Raw genomic sequence first — 18,360 nt, forward strand, 5'->3', positions numbered from 1 at the left:
CTTTAGGAAAACAATTAGTCAAAAGAGTCACAGCCCTATCCCTATATCTGACCCCATTAAATCCTCACAATCACCCTGCCAGGAGGCTTTACCATCACCCCACCTTGTACCTGTGACGATCCCATTTTAAAGTGAGGAAAACTAAGGCTCAGAGAGGCTATCAAGGCAGAGCAATGGCTGGAAATCAAGTCAGCTAGCTCTGAATCCTGAGCTCCTTCCATTTGCCATGGACCTGGGACCCTCACTATCCTGAAATACATCATTCCTCAGCTCTCACATCAAGCCCAACAACCTCTCAGGTCAAGACTCCCAAAGGATAGAGAAGTGGATGGCCCCGGTCTTGAAAAAGAAAAGAGAAGAGAAAGGAGTTCTGTTGTGGCTCAGTGGGTTAAGAACCCGACATAGTGTCAGTGAGGATTTGGGTTCAATCCTTGGCCTTGCTCAGGGGGTTAAGGATCCAGCATTGCCATAAGCTTCAGTGTAGGTTGCAGATGCAACTCAAAGGATCCCTCATTGCCATGGCTGTGGCATAGGCCAGCAGCTGCAGTTCCAATTCCACCCCTAGCCTGGGAACATCCATATGCCACAGTGCAGCCCTAAAAGAAATAAACAATTAAAAAAAAGAGAGAGAGAGAGAGAATAGAAGAAATGGAGAGAGGGAGGGACACACAAAAGCAAGCAGAGTCCCACTGAGAGCTAAGAGAGGACAGACTTGCCCAGGGAAACCCACATGGGTTCCACTAGACCTGTATTTGCATCATGGTCAAATCGCGTCTTCAGGGAACCCATTCCATGGGAAGGGGAGCCTAAAGGAGGGTCTTGGCCCAGTCAACAGACTTGTGAGAAGAGTGGGATCTATTGTTTACACTGGTTGGTCCCACAGCCAGCCCCGTGGATTCAGGACAGAACTTAAAAGAGAGCAGAGCTGGTGAGAGAAAGATAGTTTAGTGAATGCTCATTAAGACTCAAGTTCTGAGGCCAGGCAGCCTGCTCCTAGTCCTGCTGCCCCCTTTTAATACTCACATGACCTGTCTAAGTCACAAGACTTCCCTGTATGTATGTGAGATAAAGAAAATGAGTGGTTTTATGATTTTCTAATTTTATCATGCTTGTATCCTTGACATAAGAAAAAGGAGACAGATGTGTAAGTTAGAAGAAATCTGGCAAAAATCTCGTCATTAAATTTGAATAGGAAGTATCAGCAAATATTCATAATGAATTTTATCTTTTTTTTTTTTTTTTTTGGCCACATCTGTATCATGTGAAAGTTCTGGGTCAGGGACTGAACCCACTCCACACCAAATGCAACCCAAAGCAGTGACAATGCCGGATCCTTAATGCACTAAGCCACCAGGGAACTCCTATGATCTACTATATATCTAACAAAAGAGCTAGTTTTGAGATTTACTCACTAAGAAGGCCTAGAAACAGTCACCAATCCAAGGGAAATAAGCATCCCTCACACCCAGATAGTGCTGTTGAAATACATCTCCTATTGAAAGGAACCAGGGCTGCCTGGAGAAATGATTGGTCCCAGGACTGGCATAGGAAATATACAAGATGAGACTTAGCTATCAAAGAGTCATAGCAGGAGTTCCCATCGTGGCACAGTGGTTAACGAATCCAACTAGGAACTATGAGGTTGCGGTTTCAATCCTTGCTCAGTGGGTTAAGGATCCAGCATTGCCGTGAGCTGTGGTGTAGGTCACAGATGGGGCTCAGATCCCGCATTGCTGTGGCTGTGGTGTAGGCCGGCGGCTACAGCTCCGATTCAATCCCTAGCCTGGGAACCTCCATATGCCATGGGAGTGGCCCAAGAAATGGCAAAAAAGACAAAAAAAAAAAAAGAAAGAAAGAAAGAAAGAAAAGAATCATAGCATAGGACTCAAGGGCCACTGGCCCAAGCTGAGAGAATCTGAGCATCAATAAGGGTAATAACTGCCAGGGATCAAAGCACACCAAATATAGTTAAATCCATGAGGACATTAATTACGCTAAAAATTAACTGGTTACCATTGGAGGATGCTAGAGAACCCATTCATTACTTTTAAAACTGATAAAATTAAAGCAAAGGAGTCAAGCATTTAACCTATTTTTCCAAAAAGGACTGTGCCATTGAGGAACCAAAGAGTTGACAGAGGGATGTTTCTCGTTATAGAAATAACCGAGCTAATAGGTAAAGAGCAAAGATAGACGTAGAATGGACCTTCAGCATTGTTCCTCTGTGTCTTCCCATATCACAGGAGATGGAGACAGAGAAGAACAGACATTAAGTGCCTTCTCAAAGAAGAACACAACACCACCTATGAAGTAGCACTGACACACACACCACTCCCCCCAAAGGAACTCAAATCTGATCAAGCCTCTAGATTCAACTACCAATATACAGGACACACAGCAAAGGAGCATGTTGAAGGACACCAAGAAGTGACAATCAGCAAAGCCCACACTGGGGAAGCCCCATAGGTCAAAGGGCCTGGTTTCTTGTATGATTAAATTACAAAAGGGAAGAGAGAGACGGAGCGGGTAATTGCAGAATAAAGGAAGGACAAATAAGAGACAGATGAACACTGATTCAAAGTAACAAACTGTTTCAAAAGTTGGACATCTAGGAGATAACTAGAAATTTAAACACCTCATTTGATATTTGATGTTATTAGGAAATTACTGGAGTTTTCACTGCGGTGCAGTGGGATAAGGATCCAGCATCGTCATTGCTGAGGCACAGGTTCGATCCCTATGACAGCTTCCATATGCCAAGGGTGCGATCAAAACAATTTTTTTAAAAGAAATAATTACTAATTTATTTTAGGGATGATAATTCTATTTGGATGTGTTTTTTCCAAATAGAGTCCTTATCTGATGCACCCTTATCTCAGTCATATGCTGAAATATTTACATGATGCTGCAGCTGAACTCTAAATAGTGTTGGCCACTGGAAGCCCTCCAAACCTGGGCTTCAGTGGGGGTGATAAAGCTGATCCCAGGGTACCCAGGAGATTCCAGGTGGAAGATGGCAGATGCCTAGCAGAACCTTGGGTAGCCCATGGCGCCACCTGGTGGGAGAGGACTTGATCCTCTCCCACCATGTTTAAGTTACTTCAAGGGAACTGCCTAAATAGCTTGGCTGGTTTTATAATAGAGCTAGAGACTCAGTGTGTACAGCTAGGGTAGAATCAAATTCATTGGGATTATTACCTGTAACATGACTCTTCCATATGCACATGGCTTTATTACTTACAAAAATGTAACAATTTCTTGCACAAACCTGGAAGGACTTTTTCCAGATACTCAAATTTCTTGGCAGTTTCCCACAAGAAAAGAGAATCCAATGGCTCCTTGTATTCAAGGTCATTTAACCTTTAAACTCTAGTATATTTGGGTTTAAATACACAGACCCTTCCTTTTCCTTAGAAAAATTTTCCCAAACCAGTAGTGTTCAAACTTTGGAAGGCATCAGACTCACTTGAAGAAGTGAGTGCCCCCACCCTGTCCCCATTGGTTCCAACTCAGAACATTCAAAGCCACTCTGCCTCTGTCCTATAAGGCAGGTGCTCATTCTGTCTTGATGGTGCGGGAGCCTCACAGAGTGGACCCATTTGACAAGCCCATGGCCAAAGCCAACTGAAGGTCAAGATCCTGAGCCACAGTTCTGACAGCTGATTACAGGATTTCCAAATGACCCAGCTGCTCTATCTTCCCATAGATCTAAGAAGAGGGAGGGACCACCCGGCAGAAAGACGACTTGGGGGTGGAGATGGTTGATTTTTGCGGATGGAGCAGGCCCCTTCTGGATGCCCCAGACCTTGTGCAGGAAAAAGAAGACCTGGCCCCTTCCCTAAAGGGACTCAGAGTCTAACCAGCTTTACTTTTTATCTTCTCCTTCACCCACACTCCACTCCATCCTCATCTGGTCCTGCCCTGGTCCAGGGCTTCCCACCTCCCTTGGACCATCCAATAATCTCTACTCCACCATCGCCCCCACTGAAGCCCCAGCTCTGAGGTCTTCCGGTGGCCAGCACTGTTCAGGGTTCAATTATAGAGTCATTGTAAATACTACAGTATGGATCTGAGATAAAGATGCATCTGATAAGGACTCTATTTGCTAAAAAAAAAAAAAAGCAAAAAAAAAAAACCCATAATAGAATTCTCTTAAATATAACTAATAATGATTAATCTTACCAATCTTCTGAGCCTCTCATCTTTCCTAGCTCTCTTCCTGTCTCACTTTCTTCCTAAAAAGAGGCAGAACCATGCTACAAACCCCGTTGAAAACCCTCTTTCGGCTCCTCTTTGCATCCAGAATAAAGTCCAAACCTCTTGGCCTGACACCAAAGATCCTCACCCCCTCGCCCCAGCTCACTTCTTCAGCCTCCTCTCCCAGTCCGCTGTCCACACACCCTGCGCTCCAGCCACAAGAAATTCACCACCCTTCCCTACCCACACCACACCTCATCCACCTGCGGCAGCTTCACTCCTGGTGGCCATCAGCCTGGAGCATCCTCCCCCTTCCAAGGCCTCCTCATACTTTCCCTGCTGCCTCAGTTACAGTGAAGCATTCTCTCCACCCACAGCAGATTTACTGGGAACTGTAGCAGGGCGTTTATTTCATCCTATCAGGAACTCCTCATGTTGTTTCCCTGTTGGCTTAAAGTTATCCCTCCCAGCAGACGGCAGCTTCTTTAGGGAAAAAGCAGCTCTCATTCATTCACCTCTGTCTCTTCCACAATGCCAGGTTCAGTGTGGGGTACACAGCAGGTGCTTAATCTGTGTTTGTTGACTGACAAATTGTCTTCTCGGGTGTTGATAATGAGAGAGTTTGTCCTCTAAGAGATCTCCAGGCAGTACTTCCACACATGCCAGCCATCACGCATGCCCAGAGGGATGGGCTTAGCGTGGACACGGAACCCCATGTTGAGGGCATGAAATGCTCGTGCCCCAGCAAGGCAGCACTTCCTTGCTATGGGGATAGTTTTAATCAGGATCTGCAGATGGGGGACATCTGCTGTAGCCCACAGGAATCTCCCAGGTGGTGCCCAGCCAAACACAAGATCTCCCTGGTGAAGTCTGAAAGCCTGAGAATCCCCTTCCGCGGCCCCAGGGGATGGTGTCTTCCGAGCACTGTTAAAGGAACTGCACCAGCTGCACACCCTGCTTTGAGTGGGCTCAAGCACCAGCCAATAGGAAGTGACATAGGCACAGTGGAAATAAAATCCCCATGCTTGGAATTTCCACTGTGGCACAGTGGGATTGGCAGCGTCTCTGGGGCACGGGGGACGCAGGTTGGATCCCCAGCCAGGCACAGCGGGTTAAGGATCCAGCCCTGAGGCGTATGGCTCAGATCTGATCCCTGACCTGGGAACTTTCATATGCCACCCCTGCAGCCCTAAAAAGACAAACAAACAAAACAGCTGATAAAAAGTTAGCCAAGAGTCCAACCCAAGCCATCAGCATCTCAGCCCTGCTCTGACACCCCTCACAACATCCATCACAGCCTCACACAACCAGCGTCCCCCTGAGGGGAATCTCATACCCACATCTGCTGCTGAGGGGGCAACTGGCATTTCTCTCTTTTTGGGAGGCGGCGGGGAAGGGGAGGATGCAAGTCTCAGGTGAGGCATATGGGAGTTCCCAGGCTAGGGGTCAAATCGGAGCTACAGCTGCTGGCCTACACCACAGCCACAGCAACGCCAGATCTGAGCCACATCTGTGACCTACACCAGAGCTCACAGTAACGCCAGATCCTTTAACCCACTGAGCGAGGCCAGGGATCAAACCCACATTTTTATGGATACTAGTCGGGTTCGTTACCACTGAGTCACAATAAGAATTCAGGGCTGGCATCTCTTTACCATGTGACTCTGGAGAGAAGGTACCACCCTTACAGCCTGGAGCCCCCAGGCTGGCCAGAAACCTAATTCCTCAGAAGCCTGGCTAGAGACAGACCTCTCTCTGGAGTCCAAAACCAAGGGACTGTAGAGGGAAACCAAGGGAGGTGAGCAGAGAGGGTGTGAGGGGGCCTGCCCTCAGAGCAGCCCTGGGAGCTGGTGACTGAGCAGAAGACCAGAGGAAGGAGCGAGGGTGTCAAGGCCAGGGACGGCAGTCAGGGGAGCGTGGAGAGAGTGGGCAGCAGAGAGGCTATCTTCTTCCTTCCCGAGGGCTCTGTGGGCGCCTTGGGCAGCGCTCGAATTACTGTTCTGATTCTGAGTCCCTGTCGTATCTTACCAATGGCCACTCTTTGAGTGAGATCTGGTCTTTGCGATGAAGAGGCTGACAACACCCAACAGGCATTTGTAGACACAGGTTGGGCAGACTGGCTACCCCTGGATGGGTTCTTTGGTTAACAAAGAAAAGAGCAGATCTCAAATGGCCTTTTCTGGAGACCAGCTGAGAAAGGACTGGGTCATCTGCCTGTATGTACTCTGTATGTAGGACTCCAGGGCCCATTTTAAACACCGGCCTCCCAAGTCCTTAAACCTGCCTGGCAAAGAGAAAATAATACACGAGGTATAGTTTTCCACAGTGCTGACCAGCTACTATCTTGGTATCTTTCTTTACTTTCCTTTGTCTTCTGACTTATTCGATATGATTTAGCCTCTGCAATCCCCTCAACTTAGCCCAATTTATATAGACTAACAATTGGTGTGGAATAATAAAAGTTGTCAAACCCAATATCTTATCTGGAGTGACCTTGAACTTATCAGTATTCTTCAAAGTAAGGAGAAGACATTTCACATCTCACTTTTAATGAGGGGAAAAAAAACTGTTGCTGGATATATTTACCTTTCATCTGCTGAGCCGAGAGATGGGGAGATTTGTCGGCTTTGATCTCCACTTGTTTAATTACCGGGAAATGAAGTGTGTGCGAGCCAGCGGGATCACGAAGTCTCACTCTCACGGCAAAAGATGGCAGCTGGGGACCCAACGGCCTGGCCTTTCATTTTCCCAGATCAAAGCTGAGCCAGCACCAGGATGGAAGGATCACCCCAATGAGATGTGCCTGATGAAGAACCAGGTGGCAGGGATTTGACCAAAGGGATCGCTGGACCAGCGTCTCCCATGGGGTCGCCTCTTCTTGCCTCCCACCCTAAGAGAAGCCAGGTGTAGTCCAGGGCTTTGCGTGGCCTGCCTGAGCCAAGTGTCTGCCCACACATCACATGCCAGGCCCCAACCTGAGGCAAGCCCAGCACACCTGTGCATCCACAGCCTTAGTCTGACCACTACCGATGCACTCCCAGCACCTGACTCCACCTGTGCTGGACCTTTCAGTGACAACCACAGGTCGGCCCTCTTCTGGGCCTCACCTGCACAGCCCAGGTGAGTGAACACCATCCCAAGGATGAGACCAGGAGATGGAAAATGAGACAAAAGCTAGCCTTCTCCGAGGATAGGCTGCCCATGGCATGGAAGCTGGAATTTGCCCTCTGGGTAGGCAGGGGCTGGTAGGCAACCATGGGAAAGAAGGTGCCCTCAGGGAGGGCACTATCAGCTGTAATTGACAGCATCTGACTGTCGCTTATTTAGGAGTAACTCCAAGGTGCTCATCTCTCAAATGAGGGTGTTGGGGAGTTTCCTAGTGGCCCAGCAGGTTAAGGATCTGGTGTTGTCACCCTAGCAGCTCAGATTACTATTACGGCACAGGTTTGACTCCTTGCCTGGGAAATTCCACACGCCACAGATGTACCCAAATAAAATAAAATAAAGTAAAATAGGGGTATTGAATTAAAACATTTTTGAAAAGCCTTCCCACTTTAACATTATCTATCTTTATGATTCTTTTTCTTTTTTCTTTTTTTCTTTTTTTTTTTTTTTTTTTTTTTTTTGGTCTATTTAGGGCCTCACCCACAGCATATGAAATTTTCCAGGCTAGAGGTCAAAGCGGAGCTGTAGCCGCCGGCCTACACCACAGCCACAGCAACTTGGGATCTGAGCTACATGTGCGACCTACACCACAACTCAGGGCAATGCCAGATCCTTAACCCACTGAGCAAGGCCAGGGATCGAACCTGAGTCCTCATAGATGCTAGTCAGATTCCTTTCTGCTGTGCCACATCAGGAACTCCTAGACTTTATGTTTTAAAACCAGTAAAATCTTGGGCACACTGGAACAAATTGGTCACGTACCTGCTCCAGAGCAGCTCAGAAGAAGGCAAATCCCTGAGAGTTGCAGAGGCGACAGAGGAGGGCCTTGAAAAATGGGCAGGGTTTGGATATATGGTGGGTAGGACATAGGGTAGAGGGAGGAAGAACACTTGAGATAGGAGAGACCAGCATGAGATGCCCAAGGGACAGTGAGGAGAGAGGTGGGTCGCCTTGAACAGCCTGCCCATTGGGAAACAGAAGTTGGGCCGGTTAACTACAAACTCCACAAATGGTAGCTCATCATTACTGGTGGCTGTGTAAGCTGGTCCCATTTGCTGGACAGTTTATTAATATGTATCAAAATGTTAAATGTACATGTGCTTTGATTGCCTATGGGGGAGAGAGTAAATCAAGGACCCCAAATCTTCTCCCATCCTGTATACAAGCCTTGTGAAAGGTGACTTTGTGACTCTTCCCATCTTTACTTCCTGAGGTTGACTTCAGCCACGTGACTTGCTTTGGCCAATGGGATGTTAGTACACTTGACTCAGGCAGACACTTGAAAGAGCCCTTGCTTGTTTCTGCTTTGCTTCTTGTTCTTCTGCTTTTGCCCTGACAACACATCTGGACCATGGGGCTAAGCAGAGCCACCCTCAGCTGTCCCAGGCAAGGTCACCGGAGATCACCTAACCTACAGCTGACCACAGACAAATGAGTGAGCTCAGCCAAGTCCAGAACAGCCTAGCAGAGCACCACCTAAACTGCCAACCCGCAGATTCTCATTACACAGCATTATTAGGTTAGTAGATAACTGACGCTGCCTATCTCTTGTTCAGAAACTTATTCTAAGGAGCTAATCCAACAAAGATGCAAAGATGTGTGAATAAGGATGTCCCTTACAGTGTTATTTATTTACAATAGATTTAAGAAAATTTTTTTGGAAATGATCTAAAGGCTCCATAATGGTGGACTGGTTTTTAAAAATAAAATCCAGGAGTTTCCATCGTGGCGCAGCAGAAACGAATCCAACTAGGAACCATGAGGTTGCGGGTTCAATCCCTGGCCTCACTCAGTGGGTTAAGGATCTGGTGTTGCCGTGAGCTGTGGTGTAGGTCACAGACACAGCTCGGATCTGGGGTTGCTGTGGCTCTGGTGTAGGCCAGTGGCTACAGCTCTGATTGGACGCCTAGCCTGGGATCATATGCCGCAGGTGTGGCCCTAAAAAGACAAAAAGACAAAAATAAAAATAAAATCCACACAGTGGAATGTCATCAGCCATTTAATGTATATCAACATTGACATAAAAAGATGTCTACTTCATGTTAAATGAAAAAAAAATGGAAAAACAGCTTTTAAGTCAGGATCTACTGTTTTGTTCTTGTTTTTGTTTTGGCAGTGCCCACATCATGTGGAAGTTCCCAGGCTAGGGATCAAAACCATACCACAAGTAATAAAAAAAAAAAATGAAAAAAAAAAAAAAACATACCACAGCAGTGACGCCAGACCCTTAACCTGCTGAGCCACCAGGGAACTCTAGGGTCTATTGTTTTTGTTGAATTTGAGGGACAGGGAGGGAAGGAGAAATACATGCACCAAAATACTAACAGTGATTATTTTGAAGTGGTTGAATTTTTTACTTCCTTATCCTATTCTGTATTGTAGGAATTTGTAAAATGATAATGTATTATCTTTACAGACAGGGGGGAAGAAAAGTCACCCAGAGAACCTTTTTCTTATCTCTTTCTTTCTCTCTCTCTAACCATAACCATGTGTGTGTGTGTGTGTGTATACACACACACACACACACACACACACACACATGGCCTGGCCTTCCAGGCCATAGAAAATCTCTGCCCTCTCCCCTTGCTACCAACTCTGGAATGAAATCTGATTGACCTTGAAGTTGCCCTTCTTGCTGGCCCAGGAGACTGGAGCCCACTTTGGGAGGTCGAGGCGGGGCACCAAGCCCCAGGGAATCTTTCTGTGGTGATGCCGAGGAAAAGCTTTCCCTTCTCAACTGTCTGCAGATGGAGCAAGGAAATTACCCACGAAACCAACTCCAACCATGCTTTTAAAAACTCCTTCCATCCAAGTCATAATATTTTTGGAGTGAGATTTACTTTACAATATTTTAATAACTGCAGTGTTGCAACTAGGAGTCCTTTGTAGCTGGTCTCAGGGGCCTTCCTGAGACGTTGCACTTAATGAGGTTTATAATTCAATATAACTACATCTGCATCTTTAATTATGCCTAACATTTAATCTTCATTGCTCCACTCGAATTGGAAGAGCTAAAATTAGGTCTGCTGTAGTTTAATCTGATAATAAACATCCATGACATTTAGAGCAAAAATGTACTCATTTCATTAGACCAGCCGATACATTTACCATTTGCCTGAACTGAACAAATAGTCTCCACAGTCCTTCCAACTGTAACAGAGAACACTGTTTGAAACTACCCCCTGTAGACTCTTGGAACTCTAGAGCTGCCAAGGACCTTGGTTCTAATAGCACCATTTTTCAGGGGGAGGCCACTGAGGCCCAGAGCAGTTGAGTCATTTGTCCAATGTCACACAGCAAGTTAGCAGAAAGAGGATATTTTGGGAAACAAGACCCAGGACTCTTAAATCCCCGCCCAGTGGTCTATTTGTCATTCCTCTCTTGCTGCCCTGGCATATATGGCGAAAATAGGACATAATTTTTTGTTGGCCAAGCACCCCGCTGGACAAGCACTACCTTTAAAATAAAAGGGTGTGGCCCTTTTATTTTAATGGAACCCAGACAAGATGTCATTCAAGCACCTGCACTGAGCACCATGCCCCAATCCCAAACTCAAAGCAATACCAAACAAAAATTAAAGGAGAACATCATAAAGGCACACCCACATGAAAAAAAAAAAAAAAAAAAAAACAAAGTAAATATCTCCAAGGATCAAAACTCAAGAAAATAACACTTGAAAAATGCACTGAAGCTTGGAGCTATTTGGCTGCAGGTCTGGGAGGAGGCAGAGGTGTCAGGAGTTTAGTTCCCTGGGATACCGAAAACCCAAAATGCCCCCATTTAAGACCAAGAATGAGACCCAGGTTCTTTGATTTAAGCTGAGACAGAGGCTAAAAAAAAATAGGAAATGATAGAGTTAGACAATCACAATTTGGTAAGCATCATAGCAGTAATTAATAACAATAATTCAGGCAAGAATCATTAATGGATGCTAAAACTTGTGGATAAAAATCTGAGCGTAAACAAGATATCTACATAGTCTCAAAGACTTCCCCACAAAATGCCAATGGAGAAAACATTCACTGTGAAAATGGAGACGCCTTGAGGACACCACCCAAACCAAACGATCGAAGTTCACATTAGCAGCAGCATCACAAAGAAGAACACAGCATCACATCCTGGACTCTTGCCACTTCTCTAGGCTTCTTACTTTGCCATTAATTCATTCTCAACTGTAAACCCATCTGCTCTCTGCTTCAGCATCATCTTGAAGAACCATCACCCCTTAGGAGGCAGAGATCGGTCTGATGAACGTATCTGGAAGGAGCTGGTCAGGAGACATGTCCAGATCCTTTACATGTGCAACTTACAAGAGATTTACACCCAATTCCTCATTTGTCCTCACAGTCTGAAAATCAAGTAAAACATTTTTCTCCCATTTAAAAAAAAAATGCAAAAGCAGAGGCTCAGAAGGGTTATACCATTTGCCCAAAGTCACGCAGCTAGCAAGTGATTGAGCCCACGTCTCCTGGTTCCAGTGGTAAGATGCTGCAGTAGACAGGGTGGTTAACGCCCCAACATCCATCCCTCTCTCCCACTGTGTGGCCACTGTGTTCAGTTTCAGGGACTGATCCTGTCTCCAGGTGGGCCCCACCTAGTCAGCGCAGGGCTAAGCTGGTCAGCATGTGCCATTCCCCTGGGTCTGGGGAATGGTGCTAGCCAATGACACATGATAAGAAGTCTCCTGGGGACTTCATTTCCTATGCTTCCCTACTTTTAAAAACAAGACTAGGAGTTCTTATTGTAGCTCAGGTTAAGAACATGACTAGTATCCATGAGGATGCACATTCAGTCCTTGGCCTGGCTCAGTGAGTTAAAGGATCCGGCATTGCTGCAAACTGCGGTGTAGGTCAAAGATGCTGCTTGGATCTGGCGTTGCTGTGGCTGTAGTATAAGCTAGCAGCCGCAGCTCTGATTCGACCCCTAGCCTGGGAACTTCCATATGCCAAGGGTGCGGCCCCAAAAAGAAAAAAAAAGAAGAAGAAGAAGAACAAGACTAGGAAGCTTCTATCTTTTCCTAAAATAAATGAGGAAGAAGGTAGCCCAGCTTGCTGCTGGCAGCAAGCCTATAAAGAAGGGAACCAGCCCTGGAATGAAACCGACGCTGTGGATAAGAAGAGAGGGGTAGAAAGGAGCAAGGGTCCATGATGACCTTATGAAGTGCAATGTCAGACAACCCTGAAGTCACGTTAGGCTGGCTCATCTGTTCACTGCAACCAAAACCACTGTATTGGATGCAGGCGCCCTCTCCCCCAGGGCAGCTGGAGACAGGGAGCCCAGCAGCCTGACTATCCCATTGAGCTCCAAGGAAATAATGACACCTGCCCCACCAGCCTCCACATTCCCCTGCCATCCTCAAATGACTGTTTGCTGGCTCTCCTGCATTGCATCTCTTGAGCTTGAACTTCCCAGGGAAGGCAGTTCTGTGGTGCTGTGAGTCCTCCTTCCAAGAAGCAGCCCGAGCACGAAGGCAGGATGAAGATTAGTCTGTTCTCAGTACCCACCTCCCCTTTCTCCTCTCCCGCAAAGGGCAGCACTCCTCTGGAATCCATGCCCGTGCAATTTATTTCTAACTGCACCAGCAGGTCCCAATCCTGTTGCTTGCTGCTTCTAGTTATTCGCTTGGAAGCAGAGCTGCTGGGAAGTCAAAATTAGCCTCATTCTACCAGCATGAAAAGGAAAGGCAGAAGCAGTCTTTTGGCTTCACCGAGGCAAGGATCTGGGACTTGTCTCCTCTTCCTGTGAGCGTCAGGCCCCAGGGTTACATGGGTCTGTGATTACACAGCCATTTGGAAATTCTGTGAGTTGGAAGCAGCACTGCCATTGACTTCCTACAAAGAAGAGGCAGCAGGAAAAGAGTCTTCCAGAGGAAGACCTGGGGCAGCCATCTGGTTGGAAGTCACCACATTTACATAAGTTGTCTCTTCACTTGAGGTGGTGAGGAGCAGTCCACACAGGGAGGGAAGGCAAGCACCAAGGCCATGCTTGACACCATGTTGTTGTTGTTGTTCCCTTTAGGGCCACACCCTTGGCATATGGAGGTTCCCAGGTTAGGGGTCAAATTGAAGCTGCAGCTGCCAGCCTACGCCACAGCCACAGCCACACAGGATCCAAGCCACATCTGTGACCTACACTGCAGCTCACAGCAACACCAGATCCTAAACCACTGAGTGAAGCCAGGGATTGAACCCACATCCTCATGGATACTAGTTAGGTCCATCAGCACGGAGCCTCAAGAGGAACTCCCTATTTTATTTTTTATTTTCTGTGTTTTCTAATGCTTTGACATCTGGGGCCCTGCTGATACTGGAGGGACTGCCCCACCCAGGGCTGGCTAATTCCTGAAGACAGCAAACAACTAGCCTTCACACGCCATTCCTATGCAAACCAACCAGTTTAAAGTTCATACCTCCACCACCTGCTTGATCTAGCTTTCTCATGCCACGCTAATGTTTCCACTGCCCTAACTCACCCCCAGGCCAGGTGCCAGACATCTGGAGACCACCCTTATAGCCCAGAGCCCACTGATGTTATTCAAACCATACAATTCTAAACTTGCTCTAACTTGCCTGCTCTGCCTGCCCATTCCTTCCCATGGAAACCACAATAAAGGCTTTGGCCAGGGTCTCCCCTAACGCCTTCATTCCTGACCCCCCTAGGTGCTTCCCCATGTGGCCCTGCATGGCATGGTGTGCCCCCTTCTTTGGGGAACTGTGAAGAATAAATTCTGTTTTGTTTTTTTGGTTTTTTTTGTCATTTTAGGGCCTGCAGGCTAGGAGTCTAATCAGAGCTACAACTGCCGGCCTACGCCAGAGCCACAGCAACGTGGGTTCCGAGCCGCATCTGTGACCTACACCACAGGTCACGGCAACACCGGATCCTTAACCCACTGAGCAAGGCCAGGGATCGAACCCACAACCTCATGGTTCCTAGTTGGATTTGTTAACCACCGAGCCACAACAGGTTAATAAATAAATTCTTCTTTCAAGGCAAATGTTTCCATGTCTGTCATCTTACCATATCTGATAAAGACAGATCAGATAACAAGAGGAAAATAGCATGAATGTAGGTAATGCCCACCACACTGCAAAGTAAGAACTATTAGCTCCATTTTATTTTCTTTTATTTTTATTTTTACAGCTGCACCTGTGGCATATGGAAATACCTGGGCCAGAGGTCAAATTAAAGTGGGTCCTTAATCCAATGAGCAAGCCCAGGGATCAGACCTGCATCCTCACAGACACTATGTCGGGTTCTTAGCCTGCTGAATCACAAGGGGAACTCCTAGCTCCATTTTACATGTGAGGAAAGTGAAGCTCGGGTGGCTGAGTAACCTACCAATGTTGGTGAACAGGGATTATTGATCACGTGCTAAGGGTGTGGCAGGAGGCTTCTTTTTATAGAGGTATATGATGTTTTAAAGATACTGCTATTTGGTGGGAGAGTTAAGTACTATTCATCAAAATTAAAATGTTTTATTTTAGGGGGGAAATTTATTAGGTTCAGTTAGTGGAAAAGAAATATGATGAGTCCATTCAGAAGAATATTGGAGAAAACTGACAGAATAACTCAGAGGAACCGGCTGGCATTACTGCATCACATCTCCTGGGCTTTCTGTTCACATTCTTACAACCTCAGGAGGAAGTGAGCCAAGTTGGAAAGCAGCCAGTGGAGCAGAGGGTCCAGCTGCGACTGAACTCGGCTGCCCCTCTCCAGGGTATGCCAGTGACAAAACATGCCACCCTCAGCATGTCAGTGATACAGTTGACCCCGCCTCCTTCCCCACATGGTAGGGATACAATAAAGCAAACAAGAAGGGAGTTCCCGTCGTGGCGCAGTGGTTAAGGAATCCGACTAGGAACCATGAGGTTGCGGGTTCGGTCCCTGCCCTTGCTCAGTGGGTTAACGATCCGGCGTTGCCGTGAGCTGTGGTGTAGGTTGCAGACGTGGTTCGGATCCTGCATTGCTGTGGCTCTGGCGTAGGCCGGTGGCTACAGCTCCGATTCGACCCCTAGCCTGGGAACCTCCATATGCCGCGGGAACGGCCCAAGAAATAGCAACAACAACAAAAGACAAAAAGACAAAAAAAAAAAAAAAAAAAGCAAACAAGAAGTAACCAGTTATTAGAGGAAGAGTAGCACTTGGTCTTTCTGCTACTCAAATCTCATCTGGGGACCAGCAGCATCAAGATGCTAGAAATGCAGACTCTCGGACCCCATCCGATTCACTGAACTAGAATCTGCATGTTAACAAGATCCCTGGATGAGACATGTGTACATTACAGTTTGGAAAGCTCTTTGCAGTTCCACACTTGGGGTTGGGGGACCCTGGGGGAATGATTAGGATGAGATGAGAGATGGACTTAGCTGTCGGTGAAAGGGCCTGTACTGAGCCTGTGTGCTTGGCGCCTCCTTGGTACCACAGACCGGATAGCTTTCTCATTGCTTTGGTCATGGTTAAGCTACCAGGGTATTACCAGTTCAGCCTGGATAATCCTTTGTCCTTGGGGCTGCCTTGTGCATTGTAGGATATTTAGCAGCATTCCCGGCCTCTCGCACTCGATGTCAGTAGCATTCTCCAGTCCCATCCCCATCCCACCTGGTTGTGACACACAAAATCGTCTCCAAGCACTGCCAAATACTTCAGGGCAAGCAGAGAGAAGGAGGGGTGTGAATGTAAAATTGCCCCCCTTCCACTGGGAACCACCGAGATAAACAAAATATTTCTATGACGTCATGTTGCCTCATCTGTTCTACCTGGGACCATCAGTCCAGGAAGGGAAGCCAGGGACTGAGAGATGGTGGAGTTTGTTTTTCTGGTTGGGGTGAATTTGCTGCTACAAGTGCCTTTCATCCCTCTGCTGCCACCAAGGAGAAGAAAGCCTCCAGACGGGTGGGAAAAAAGGTCAATGATAATTCAGAGGGAAGCCAATATAAAAAGGCAGTCTATCTGGCTTCTACTGTCATTTCCCTTGCTCCACACCACCTCATGTCAGGGTAGTGGGAAGTGCTCTGGATCATGAGCTGTGAGCTGTAGGTTCTAATGCCAGCCCAGGCCCTATTGGTTGTATGCTCCTGGAGGAGTCAGTTCCCTCCTCTGTGTTGGCCAAGGCATTTCCCTTCCATTGCAGTCATTCAATGAAGATCCTAAAAATGATCAAAGGTTTTTTTGTTTGTTTGTTTGTTTGTTTTGGCTTTTTTAGGGCCGCACCTGTGGCATTATAGAAGTTTCCAGGCTAGGGGTCAAATTGGAGCTGCAACTGCCAGCCTACACCACAGTCACAGCAACACCAGATCTGAGCCATGTCTGCATGGCTTCTTCACGGATACTAGTCAGATTCGTAACCTGTTAAGCCACAAAGGGACCTCCAAAAGTCATTATTTGTCAACTTCACAAAGCTGAATTCCCATTTGGGAATGGCAGTTATAGATAAGATTGACTGTTGATTGCTGGCTCATTGTTAGGCTGAGATGAGACAGGTTCCTAGTAGAAGCTGAGGTGGGAAGTCCTGCCATTCATCCACCTGGTCCTCAGGAGAAAATGGGCAACGAGAGGGAGTCCCAATCCAGGCAGATACTGCCTCCATCCACAACTGGGGGGTGTAGGTGGATGGCTGCCCAAGACCCTTCCGGATTGGAAGTTCTGTGACTCTGAGGCTGCAGAACCACCCAGGCGACGCTCTGTAACCCAGTCATCTCCAGTCCTAGGGTTCCCTTCAGACTGTTTTCTGGAAGCTAAATAACACTGGGATTCTCTAGGCTCATCTCAGCACAAGGCTACATCAAAAGGAAACCCAGACCCAATTCCTTACAGCTTTGGAAAGAAATGTAGGCCCATCAGAGAAGGCCTCTTTGGGACATCTCCAAAGGGAAGCTACATCACACAACTCATACCAAGGCTGCCCCCAAAATAATGTGCATCCTCTCCTTGCAGCCCCCTCCCACCGCAGCCACCCGGGCCTTAGACTAGTTACCTTTGCTTCCTCTCCCCTCCCCAACTAGCCTGTCTTCTGAAGCGCCTTCTGGCTTGTCCCAGCTTCTATCATTCTCCTCTTTACTACCCACCATGAGGAGCCCCTCGAAATCCCAGAAGCTGGTTCTATCCCCTCAAAAGAAGTCTGGCTGCATGAATCAGAAAACAACGTGGAGGTGCGTGCGCAGCGCTTCTGTGGAGCTGAGGTGGTGGGCCGGCCATTTCACGTTGTGTGTGAGGCCTCTCCACGCGACACCCTGTGTGCAAGTGAAACAGCGAAGCACGAAGGAAGTGCCCTGGTGTGTTTTACAGTTACCTAAGGACAGCGGACGCTGCCCTGGGTCCTCCTTTGCCAGGATTGGAGCTGGGACATCTGGGTCTCATCCTTGTTCAGCAACAACTCCTGCGATCTTGGATTAAGATGGAGGAATAGAAGGACTGGAGCTCAACTTCTCTCCTAAAAACAACAAAATTCACAACTAAAGACTGAGCGCTCTTCACCCAAATGCACCGGAAACCTTAAAAAAGATATCCTAGTCCAGAAGAAAAAGAGGAGGCCACATCAAGAGGTAGGAGGGGCGATTTCACGATATAAACAACCCCATACCTCCTGGGTGGGAAGCTCCACAAATTGGAAACTAACTGGTTCACAGAGACTCACCTATAGGAGTGAGAGTTCTGAGCCACACATCAAACTCTCATGTGTGGGGATCTGGCACTGGGAGAAAGAGCCCCGGAGCATCTGGCATTGAAGGCCAGTGGGGCTTGTGCACAGAAGCTCCATGGGACTGGGGGAAACGGAGACCCCATTCTTAAAAGGCGCACACAGACTTTCACGTGCACTGAGTCCCAGGGCAAAGCAAAGTCTCCAAGGGAATCTGGGTCAAACCTGACCACAGTTCTTGGAGGACATCCTGGGAAAACAGGGGTGAATGTGGCTTGTGAGGGAGGGACATTGCAGGCAAAGTTCTTGGGAATATTCAGCAGCTGCCTTTCTCTGGAGGTGGCCATTTTGGGAAAATCTGG

The 18,360-nt window shown here is 47.3% G+C and overlaps 1 long non-coding RNA gene across 2 annotated transcripts in view; it reads right to left on the minus strand.

Moving 5' to 3' along the window:
* The window catches only part of LOC106506135, a 176,905-nt gene that overhangs the window by 29,208 nt on the left and 129,337 nt on the right, over positions 1-18,360 (minus strand). For both annotated transcript variants that reach the window (XR_002338735.1, XR_001301227.2), the window contains exon 4: positions 17,651-17,791. This is a non-coding gene — a long non-coding RNA (uncharacterized LOC106506135). The remainder of the gene's footprint in view (positions 1-17,650; positions 17,792-18,360) is intronic.

This window comes from Sus scrofa, chromosome 14 (assembly GCF_000003025.6).
Source record: "Sus scrofa isolate TJ Tabasco breed Duroc chromosome 14, Sscrofa11.1, whole genome shotgun sequence".
Taxonomy (NCBI): Eukaryota; Metazoa; Chordata; class Mammalia; order Artiodactyla; family Suidae; genus Sus; species Sus scrofa.